Here is an 11,800-nt window from a genome sequence, read left to right as displayed (position 1 = left end):
TCCTGAACACTCAAACATCTTCCTTCATTATCAATGGAACTGTTATGTGAAAATTAATCTCCCCTGCTGTTCTTTGTCTTATTAACTGCAGCATTTGTGCATTATAGTGTTGTTAAATTATAAGTAAAGATGGAGACATTTGTCTGTGTTAATAAGGTTGTGTCAACAACCTCTGAATCTAAATCCAGGATATGAAGGTCATTATAGTTGATCTTCTGAAAAAAATATGCTACTCTAATAACACTGGTAGCTATCACTGCTCTTGAAGTTGTTCTGGGAAGCTTAAATTTAAATTGCCTTCTTGCCCCTAGGAGATTGAAAAACTTTATATTCCAAGGTTCTCCCTTTCTGAAAGATGAGAATACACCTGCATATTTCAAGCCATGTGAATGGAGCACTTGAATTATGGAAAACAGCATTAGCTTACAGCTAATACTACAAATCTGTGGGGAGAAAAAGGTAGTTTTCCATTCTGTAGAAAGACAGTAAAATAAGGATGACTTCTTAGAAAAAAGAAAAACAGAGAAGAAATTAAGGTTTCTAGCAACATAAAGTTAACAGGATGGCACAAATATGACTATTAATGGCATTTGGTTTTTTGTCCCACCACACAGTAATTTGTAATAAGTTATGTATGTAGAGAATTGGCCCTCTCATGCCATTTATGGGTAGATTGCAAAATTCTGACATTTTGGAACAGGCTATCATGCCTTTCATCGTATTTCTTTTTAAAAAAATATCTTGAAGAGAAAACTGAATAGTATGTCATGAAGTGGGGTTTATACTCACACATGACACAAAAATGAGGAATTTCTATGAATCACAGAGCTCCCTTGGCTTCCAGTGGCTGGAGCAGGGTGGGAGCAATCTAGCTGTTCATCTGACAGATACTGTCTGCATCCTGAGCTTACTCTTTTTATTTGCACTCCTGATTAGTCTTCACACAGGTATTGAAATCTGCAAAGCCAGTGAAGAGTCTATATATATATCATGGCATAAATCAGGCATTAAAACTTAGTGATGCCCAGAGTGCCTGGAGTGGCCATTCCTTCCACCTAACCCTGCTGCCAGCCACTGGTGTAGCTGCAAGGCTTCCAAGTTGGAGGCTAGACTGCCATTCCTAAGAATATGGTGTTTCTTCAAATCCTTTACTCTTCCATCAGTACTTCTAAAGTAATCTGAGTTAAATCTTCAGGAAAATCAATTTGAATCACAAAACTGAAACAACCATGATGGCAATTTTTTTCATTGTTTAAAGCTCTTACTAAGGACAAGTGCATAATAAAAGGAGCTGTGTATAGTAAATAGGGGAGCTTGAAAAGGGATGGGCAGAGGCATTGCTTGCTTAATAGTATCAGTAATCCTTCATGTAGTTTTGTGAAGCACTCCAGGTCACTCCAACCCTGTTTGGGGATGTGAAATCCAGCACTGCAAACTGGCCAGAGCAGGGGCACCCAGCAGGACTGCATGCAGCCAGGGGAGCTGCCCTCCTGTGAATGATAGATCTGCACAGGAAAAATACCACAATTCAGACCTGGCTTTGTCCTTAAATGCAAGCAAAGAAAAAAAATTAAAAATCTTTACACTGCACAAAACAATGATGTGTCTTACAGGAACTGTCTGCTGGAACAAGTCAAGTGTGTGGTGGTGAGCAGCTGTCTGCTGAGTACATCAGGCAGCTTGAGTGTTTCACCAGGAAGATTCAGCAGTACTATTGTGAAATTTTAATAAAATGTAGCTATTGCACCAGGATAATGAGATTCATTATTCTAATTTCAATTTCATGGTAGAGCTATCTTTTGGTACTGGGATTGGCTAGTTCCATGTTGATTTAAAATTTAAAAAAAAAGAAAAAAAAAGAAAAATACAAAACTCCTTGTCCCTTCTACTGTTCCAATAACAGTCCAAATATGCATATGTAGTTTTTTTAAACAGAATAATAACAGTGCTTGTAATTCAAAATCAATGAACAAAGATACCAACTATCCCTCCTCACCCAGAGTTCACCAAACCAGCATTTACAAGAATGCAAATAGCTGCACAGGTGTAATTGCCCTTTTACCTTTATGATGCATGTGAATTAAAGAGCATGTATATTGATACTGTTGTTTAGGATTTTCATCAAATTAAAACCTTTTAGAGTATTTTAAAATTTGCAAGTGTGTTAATTACTGCTAACGCATTAGAGACACAATGTGCTTGAAGGAAGCTATGCAAAATAAAGTGTATTGCCCTGAAACATTGGTTTTGTCTGGTAAAGAAATATTTATGACTCTAGTTTTGAAAAAGCACTGTGTAACTGATGAAAGTATTTGATTTGTTGCACAAAACTTACTCTGGGGGTGCGTGTGCATGCACACACACACATATTAATACATTTTCAAAAACATAATAAAGTCTGATAATAAATTCATTAGTAAAGGATATCAAGATGTTACCCCACAGAAGAAAGTGATATAAAAATGCCTAGTGAATTGCTAAGGAGGGGAAATAGTGATATGCTTCTACTTACTGGCACATTTGCATTCACCAAATGCAATAAAACCATGCGGGCACCTCTGCAGCAGCCCAGGAGCAATCCAAAGCAGCTGGGCACTGCTTCTCTAGTCTCTTCTCAGAGTCTGAGAGTCACTTACAGGATTACAGGTAAAGCTGAACCTGAAGCTTACTTTATCAAAATGTGATGAAGCTTATCTGTTAAGCTGAGGAAGGGCACAGGCAAAAAGATGACTACCAAGTCAATTAGGTTTTTGGCTTTATTGTAAGTAGAGTTAACACTCAAGCCCCTTTGTTCTGTCAGTAGCTGGGGAAGAAGACAAGTAGCTTTTTCATGATGAAGAGACTTGCCTTCAAATAGGCCTCTAAAACAGTAGCTTTATGGAAGTGTTGAAAAGGCTTTGTTTTCATTTTCATGGTGTACAAAAAACCTAATTTTTGAACATTTAAGTCTTTTGGGAAAAGCCCACAACAACATCAGCCCAAAACAAACTTGGAATCTTCTGGACTGTTTGCTGGTAAGCTCACTAAACCAGTTCTCACCTCATCTGTAATGCTCTTTCCCTTGTAATGTGATAAAATTTTCATGCAATTTCTTCTTTTTTGACACAAATAGACAATGCTTGGATCTGTAGGACAAAGACCTTAAAGACAACTTTTCAGTGTTTTGAAGTCATGCAGTCAGATTTATGGAAGAAGGGCAAGGTAGGGAAATTCAGAGGATGCTTCCACAATCCCAAAAAAATTAAGATTTCCATGGAGAGGACAGTTACACATGATCTACAAAACAGATGAGTGTGTTCACTATTTTATTAGCCAAGTATCACTGTCTGTGGGATTTAAGGTACTTCTCCATCCAAGCCAGCAGCTATCAAGGCTATCAGGGAGAGAACGTTGTCTCCAATTTTGAGACACCTGAATCCAACATTTCAGGCTAATGGAACTGACAATTAGATGGAATTATATTTCTGCCATGCTTGATACAAATATGATGGCAGTGTGCTCTGCCCTAAAGAAAAGACAGCAACAACAAAGTGTTGACTCAACTGCCATATGGACACAAATACATACACTTAAAAACTCAGTTTTGTTTGAAGGCATGCAATTACCTTCAGTACTCTTTAAAAAGAATCATGTTCAGGAATTACCTCGAAGAAGTAATGTACTTTTAAAATAAAGAATTACTGTGTCCCTTAAAAGGTCTGCCTAGGGTCAACAGCAGATTCCAACCATGAACAAAGAACAAATTCCCTTGAAGGGCTCAGCCACTGTCAGTGACCTGCTTACATGCAAACTAAATAAAAACAAAACTACCATGCTCAAGCCTTTTGCTTTGAGGTGAAGAATGGCATTGAGCTCCAGTTCATCATCCAAGCTTACCATGAGAAGGAAATACGTACTTTCAGTTGTCATGTTAGCTTTATTTATGATGATGACTGCTTTGCTGTGCTTACATGAGTCCTGATGGTTGGGAGAGCTGCTAACCATGTGTTCAACACATGGGATCATAACAAACATTAAATATGAGTGTCATGGCAGTGGCATTATCAATTGGAACTGAAAGACCTTTAAAAAATCCCATTTTATTAGTGAGCTCTGTATTTGTATGTGGGGCAGAGGTAGAGGTGGTAGGAATTGAGAATAGTTTCAGGCTTTAAAGATTAGGTAAACCTGAATCATGTCTTTTAAATTTTCTTCTGTAGTTCCTGTTACCAAAACACATGGAATGCAGCTCCTAATGCAATACATGGTTGTCCTTTACATTTAATCACTGTATTTCTTCATCCTGCTCTCCAAGAAAAATAGTGGTGGGAGTCAGTGGCTGAATTTCATGGTAAACTGAGTGAGGCAAAGGAAGAAGCACAGAACAAAAATAATATGCTAGTTGTTACTAGTCTCAAACTTTCCCTCCTTCCCTAACCAGTATTATTCTGCTAGAGACCATTAGATGTATAAACACTGACTCCTTTTGCTCCACATCTTTATTCTGAACTTAATGTTACTTTCCTGAGAACCACTAAAGATCTCCATTATAGATGACAAGGATTTTTGGGTCTGGGTATATTTGCTACATCACAGAAGGTGCATATGGCTTTGATGCTGAATTCAGACATCTTTTAACCAATAATTTATTCTGAGAAACAAAACAAAAACCCCAAAACTTTAGCAATTCTTTCAGTGCAGTATCTATATTCTAATGCCTCAAAGTTCTCTAAAAGTGGCTGAAATTCAAGTGGGATAGTCTGTATGGGGGAAATGCAGTTCTGGTTCCTCAGCTCCATAGCAAACACCTTTCTACACTGGAAATATAAAATACCACACTGTGACATTTTATATTTCTAAATGGACAAAACAGACTCATGAAAGAGCAGGTTAGGCCATCCAGAGAAGCACTCATAATTCACCATTGGTTATTTTTTCCCTTTCTTAAACAACGCTGCAAACAGTGACTAAGAGAATTGCAAAACTTTGATTCCAAGGAGTAGTGCAATGGCTGTAAGATTTATGGGCTTGAAAACTGTGCCACAGCAATTGAAAAAACCTATTTTTAATGCTGCATACACCGTTGATCAAATAAAAAAAATTAAGCAAATTCTTTAAAAGGCATTGCTATTACAGAAAAGCATGGCTGTCATAGTTCATGCATTCATAGTTCATTCAACCCTGGATGTTTGTTGAGTTTCCAAACCCTGTGGCTGAGCTGACACAGGACTCTGCATGCATGGGTAATGTATGTGTGCACAGTTAAAAAAGCAGAAAATTATGTCCTGCTTCTGATTCTTTATAGCTTCATCCAGCCAATCCCACAGTGTCTCCAGCTTTGCTGCAGCCTTTCTGGTGGTTCCTGCTCTGAACGTACGGTGTCTTGGAAAACTTCTTTTCAGGGATTCTCTTGAGTGATATACATTTCTTTCAGTTAAAAATACATCAATTAGTAGCTGAGGCTATTTTCTAATTTCTAACCACATTGACTATTTTCTGCTGTGTTTTTACATCCTCAGCAGCAACCTATAAGCCTTTAAAAGAAACACAGCTATCAATAAAGCTGAAGGTAAGACCTTCACATACCTATCCTGGAAAACACTTTGTGTCTATTTAGTTGTGCATCTGGAGGTTTACAAAACTGGGAATAATTTCCAATTAAAAGATGCTGAACAGTTGCAAAGAAGTTAAGTGCTGGCTCTAGTAAAGGCCTGAGTACCCACAGCTGGACTTGTGTCCAATGCAAATACCACAGCTCAAGCACACACTCCTCAAACCTTGCCTCTCTTTCCTGACTCCCCAGGCAGCTAAAGGCTATACACAGCTATGCTTTCCTGCAATCATATACCTCAGGTGCCTGAACTCCTGCATACATGCTGTTGGACTGTTGGAGACTCTGTGAACCTGCACAGCTCTACATCTATCTCACTCCTAAAACCAGCCTGAATACACAAACTTGGCAATTCTTCCCCTAAATTCCCTAAGGGAGCAAGCCTGGCAACTGCTCCTCTCACACATGTCTACAGGACCAGGCATTGCACGAAATACCACAGCAGACATAGACAGTTTAATTAAGGAAACAAAAAGTGTCTGTAAGAGTTATGGCAAAAGAATCAAAGCTCTAATGACACCAGAGAGGGCAATCAAGCATGAACACAAATTTGTCACCTTGTGGTTCATGCAACAGGCTGAACACAAGGAAGGACAGGGTAACTGAGCTCTAGCTAGTCCTCAAGGAGATTTTGGGTAGCTAGGCAGACACCTGATAAAAATAGAAGAGTGGTCAGAGAGGTGGCAAAACCAAGCCAACCACCCACCCCCATTCCCCTGAGCAGATGGCTAAATTTTGGCTCTCTGTCTTAATTTAATTGTTTTCTGAATTGTTGAACAGCTTCAGCAGGGCAGTGCAGGTCTCACACAAATGGCCAAGTGGCTGCACCTCTGGAGGGACTGGTTTGAATGCCTCCAGTGAGCAGACAGACACCATCACCTTTTCTTTCCTGATTCCTGAAACACCACCAGCCTCCTTTCACTCACTTTTAATGCATTGGTTGTTTGTTTTTTTTTTCCAGGAAAATTAGATGTGTTTAGCTGCTACCCAAATTTTTGAAGCAAGACTTGGAAACTATCAAGAGTTCATTTGCTGGAGTTCATTCTTTATTCTAGTAACTTTAAAAATATCTTTAGATCATTTGGCGTCTGTTGAAAAGGAAGCATTTAAAAACTCCCTTACTCACTACTAGCACTCCAGTGACACATTTAAACTTGTAATCATTGTAATGTGTGGGATTTGGTGACCAAGAGCTCCAAAGAGCTGATGGGACCCTGTAACTGTTGCAAACATGACATGTCCTTATAACAAGATACGTCTCACAAGCATTTTCAGCACTGAAGTTAAGACACAATCTTTTTATCCACACCAGCATGTATAATTCTCTTCAAGGTGGTTTCAGGTGGAATTTTCCCTATTAAAATACACACATCCTAGTACTGAAGGGGTTTTCAAAGCTTTTACATAAGCTGGTGGCAAGAGGGATCTGGAGTGCAGATCAAACAAATCATTTGATTGGAAAGACTAAACCACAAAGATACATGGTTTTACACAGTACTTCCCTAAATTAGAAACACCCAAATCACATTTGGTTATGATGGGTTTTATTCACCTGGTTGTGTTGCACCTGATCACAGCAGGTAATCAGAACTCCCCTCCTGATGCACAGAGGCTTTCTAAACAAGCTGTCCTGTCTGCACAGGATAAAAAAATCCTTTCAGCCTCCAGATAGCCTGTGCCCTTATCTGGATTTATCTCAGTTAATAATGACATCAAGATAAAAACCACTGTACTTTGTCTCTTATATGTTTTTACATCATAGCTTTCTTAATGTAAAAACTTCAGCCTATAAGAAAGGCAAAAGAACCCATAAACTCTGAATCCAAGAGTTTACTCTATTAAAAAGGAGGATTTCTTCTTTGCCTTGCAGCACAAGAACTGTTCTCTTTTGTCAGATCAGAAGACTAAGAAATGGCTAAGATTATTTTTTAGTGTGTCTGATAATTTTAGTGACATCAGCTCCCAAGAAGTCTTTCCTCTAAGTGTTCTAGCATATTTTTTTAAAAAAGGTCATTTTTTTACTATGAATTCTATGTTCATTTTGAAACCCTGACAAGAAATAATAGTACCTCCTTCACAAGAAGTCTAGTTCCATCTGGTTGAGAACCAAAAAGCCCTGCCACAGTCTGATCTGAAGTGTAATTGATTTGATCACTGGCAATTTAACTTCTTCTCTTACGTCTTTAGTGCATTAAGACTTCCTGGGGAGGGGAAAGAAAACTGTTTACATTTTTAGACTTTTTACAAGTGCATCCAAAAGCTCCAAGTGTTTGGAGCCTGATTAATTACAAACACCTAGAGGACTGATCCCAGTCCTATTTACAGAATCTCTCCTAACATCAAGTGACTTAACACTTTTTCAGGCACTTTGAATCACATGTTATTTGTGAGGGGGGAAAAAATCATTCAATCAAGCTGCCAATGAAAGCAGCTAGAGGAGAGCTGCTGGGCAGTGTGGTTAGTCCCAGAATGTAAGATGACAGCTCTTTCATGGCTCTGAACAGCCCTACAGAAATGGAAGAGTGATGTCTGCTGTAGCTATGTTTGGAAAGTAAAGTAACAGGACTTGAAAAACTCTAATTAGAATTCGAGATAATGCAAGAACAGAGAGATCAATGAATAAATATCCAGCTGCCCTTAGCCAAACAAGCTAAACAGGATTCTTCTGACAAGGAAACAGAAGAAGCAAAACAGAGCAGTTGTTGGAAATATCAAGAAAAAAAATTTGGCCCTAGGCTCATGTGTGTAGTTTCCCAGAAATAATTTTATATTTTTTTTGGCAATTTTTGAAAGAGTAAAATTTTGGTAACCATACAGATTTTAAAAATAGACTATTTTTGTATTTTATTATTATTGTGTTTCTAATCCTGAAGTCCATAAAGTTTAGCATTTTAATATGCTTAATGAGAAAGTCCTTTAACAGGGGAAAGAGGAATATACAAATTATTTCTGGGTCTTTTAGCAAGGCTCACCTGACTCAAGGCTCTTGGATTGTTGTGTGTGCTTCACATAATACATTCTGAATAGTTCCACTGAAAACAAAGTCAAGGGTCTGGCAAGCCCCTGCAGGATTCAGGTCCAAATCTAAGTTCAGCAAAAAAATGAAGTATGTGCACAAATCCACCTTTCTTACCAAAACATTTAACTATCAGCTTGCATTTATCTATATAGTAAAATATTCTATAAGTCAACCAGCAGTTCTTTCAGGAAAAGACAACTGGTTAAACAATTCTTTGTCTGGCTTTAAACTTTTGTTTTGTCCACGACAGTGAAAACTTGGCTTATTCACTGGAAATATCCTTTTTTAAAAAAAAATTGGGGAAAATTACAGAAGTTAAAAGGCCTTCTTCCGTATTAAAAGCATTTAGAAATTTCAAAATGGATTTATTCAAACACATGGACACAAAGTATGTGACAGTTGTATCTTTCCAGATTAAGTTGAACTCGCAACTCCTCTTATAAATTGCTTATTTTGCAAGAAGTTTGGTACCAAATCAGCCTTAAGGATTTATGCCAAAATTATTCCTTTGAAAACTCTGATCCCTACTGCAGTTTTATAGGTGGGGAAATGGAGTCAAGAGAAAATTGGTGTGATTGAAACTATAAGGATGGAGGTGAGGGGGGATGAGCTTGTCCCTCTTATACCTCTTCTTCTTGACAGAGAGACCATGTAAATAAAAATGGCAGTGAGGTAGAGTTTTGTTTCTTCCCACCTCTATTAGTATTCTCTCTGAGAAGTGGAACAAGTGATGCTGCAGCAGCACAACCATTTAACAGAGTTCTTTCCTTCCTGTAATACAGCAGCCATTTTTTGTGACACTGGATTTCAAGTATAAAATGCAGAAATTCTAAGTTGTTTTCTCAGACAAAAAAAAAAAAAAAAAAAAAAGCAGCTTTTTCATTCCTGCAAAGCTACATTTTTTAATCTGCTATTCTGTTTTTATATGGCTATTGCCAGGAAAAGCAAAAAGAACAGATAAGATTTCAATTTTGACAGGAGAGCAATGGAATAAAAAAACCAAAATGAATGCCTTGCAAATCTCCTTACATAATAAAATAGCTTTCCTGCCTCTCTTACTCTTTTTTTTTTGTTTGTTTCACTACAGACATGAGTGGCAGAGTCAGGAAAAAGCCTAGCTAGATCTCCTGACTTCCCACTACCTACCTTACCTGCCAGACTGACACTGTGTGCTCCATGGGTGTTGTCAGAATCCCCCACGGGAACACCCTGAAACACAGGTGGTCACACAACAAGCTGCCTTTCATCACAGCAAGAAAAAAGTAAAAGGGACTATTTTGCCAGACCTGTGCATGAGATATCTGTTCATGTCTTAAAAGTGTATGAAATCTAAGATGTTGGGATGCAGTAAGGTTTGGGAAGGGAGTTTTTCAGTTTTGCATAACTGGAAATTATACTTCATAGCTGGCATACAGTGAAATACGTATGTATATAACACATTGAGCTCCTTAAATGCCTCTTTTCATAATTCCCTTCATACTTTAAGGGCTTCTGATGTTCATACAGACTCAGTTTGCTTAGCTGAGCAGTCACTTCTCAGATCACATTGCTCCAGAAGTGCCCTGAAAGCAAAGCATGTCAGCAAACACCTCCTACAGCTTCAGGAGACAAAAGAAAAAGAAAAGCAAATGCACGAGGGCAGAGGAATTTTATGACTTTCATTTTCTTGGCAAATTCTTTTATAGTCATCAAATACGTAAGATGCATCAAAAAATTGTGAAAGAGAGATTAAAAAGTTTAGCTTGACAAATGTTATTTCTTCATTTGGCATGAAAGTTTATATTTGTTCAGCAATCAAACTTCATCCTAATAAAATAAGCATTTCTAAATAGCTTTTGAGAAATAGTCACATATGGATTGGATTATGTATGTAGGTGTTTTGAGGCCAGAAAACATATTTTTTGTTCTCTGTCTGCAGCACACAGCTGAGTGGAATGCTGGTGGGTGACCATGGCTCCTAGGTGTGGACATCATTACAAGCCCACAACCTGACTCTACATGCAGTATATGCTGAACAAGAAAGCTTTTCAAGCATACCAGAATACTATACTTTTCAGAGCAGAACCCAAGACTTAAATTATTAAGATGCTTAAAGCTTTTCTTCTGAACTAATTTATTCTTTTGATTTCTAATGTCTGATTTTGGAGAATTTTCAAATTGTTCCTAGATCAAGCAATATTTTGAAAGTAAAAAACCTGAAGTACTCCATTTTCCAAAAAACCCCAGTCTCAAAATAATCACTTTTCCCTAATTAATTTTCTCTCATTCAGCTGATGGAAATCTATATGTTAAAAAGTTGATGTTCTATCAACATAAATCTAAAATAATGCTTTTCCAATAAGTACAATATTTTTCAACCTCCATCATATAGATATTAATTCTAAAACTCAGAGAAAGATTAAAATTCCTTAATTAAACAGAATTTTGCCAATGTGAAGCACAGTCTTAAACTTGATTTTCTAGTATATTTTATGAGAAATTTAATTCAATTCAGAATAACCTCATCTTTTTCTGGTGTTACTTCATAAGACTTGATATGAAGCACGATGGTGCTTAAAGGGTTTTTCATGTCATCATCTGGAACAGAATAAACAGTGGAGTACCTGCACAAGAATAACAGGCTTGGTATATAAGTACACTACCTTGAAAACAACGTGCACATGCCTTCCCCTCACCTAATGCCAGCTATTATTGTTTGCCTATTTAGGTTTGAAATACAAGCAAAACCCTCTTTTCCTTGCTAGCTTACAGTGAAGGTTTTTATCCATTACTTTTGGATATATCTAAAGTCCAGAGGAAACTGGATTCTTTGAGTAACAGTTCTTTTCTATGACAAAACAAGGAGTGTTCTTCCCCTGTGTATAAAGAAGCTCACACACCTCAGCAGGAATGCAATGATGGACACTTCCATGCATGGCCCACACAACACACACCATGTAACAGCTTGCTTTGGCCCCAAGTCATGAATCACTTCTGAGACACTGCTGATCTTATCCATAGGTCAGGAAGACAGTGTGCACCCCCAGAAACTCAGCAATACTCAGGGCTTGGTTCTAGACTAGTCACAGCTCAGCTAGAAAAGCACTGCTGTGTTGGTGAGACAAACCAAGCTCCTTCCTCTCCCTAACAGAAGAGGTCAAAATACCAAGCAGAGCAGCTCAGATGTGCCCTGTCTCTGCTGGACAGCTTGC

At 37.9% G+C, this 11,800-nt stretch overlaps 1 protein-coding gene across 2 annotated transcripts in view; it reads left to right on the top strand.

The window, feature by feature from the left end:
* The window catches only part of LOC130253666 (neuroendocrine protein 7B2), a 40,560-nt gene extending 39,009 nt beyond the window's left edge, over positions 1-1,551 (top strand). For both annotated transcript variants that reach the window (XM_056492419.1, XM_056492420.1), the window contains one exon: positions 1-1,551. This exon is cut by the window's left edge and continues 743 nt beyond it. The gene's annotated coding sequence lies outside the window, so the exon portion shown is untranslated.
* Positions 1,552-11,800: the final 10,249 nt, after the last annotated feature.

Source organism: Oenanthe melanoleuca, chromosome 5, assembly GCF_029582105.1.
Source record: "Oenanthe melanoleuca isolate GR-GAL-2019-014 chromosome 5, OMel1.0, whole genome shotgun sequence".
NCBI classification, from domain to species: Eukaryota; Metazoa; Chordata; class Aves; order Passeriformes; family Muscicapidae; genus Oenanthe; species Oenanthe melanoleuca.
This window is presented reverse-complemented; position numbering and strand designations above follow the sequence as displayed.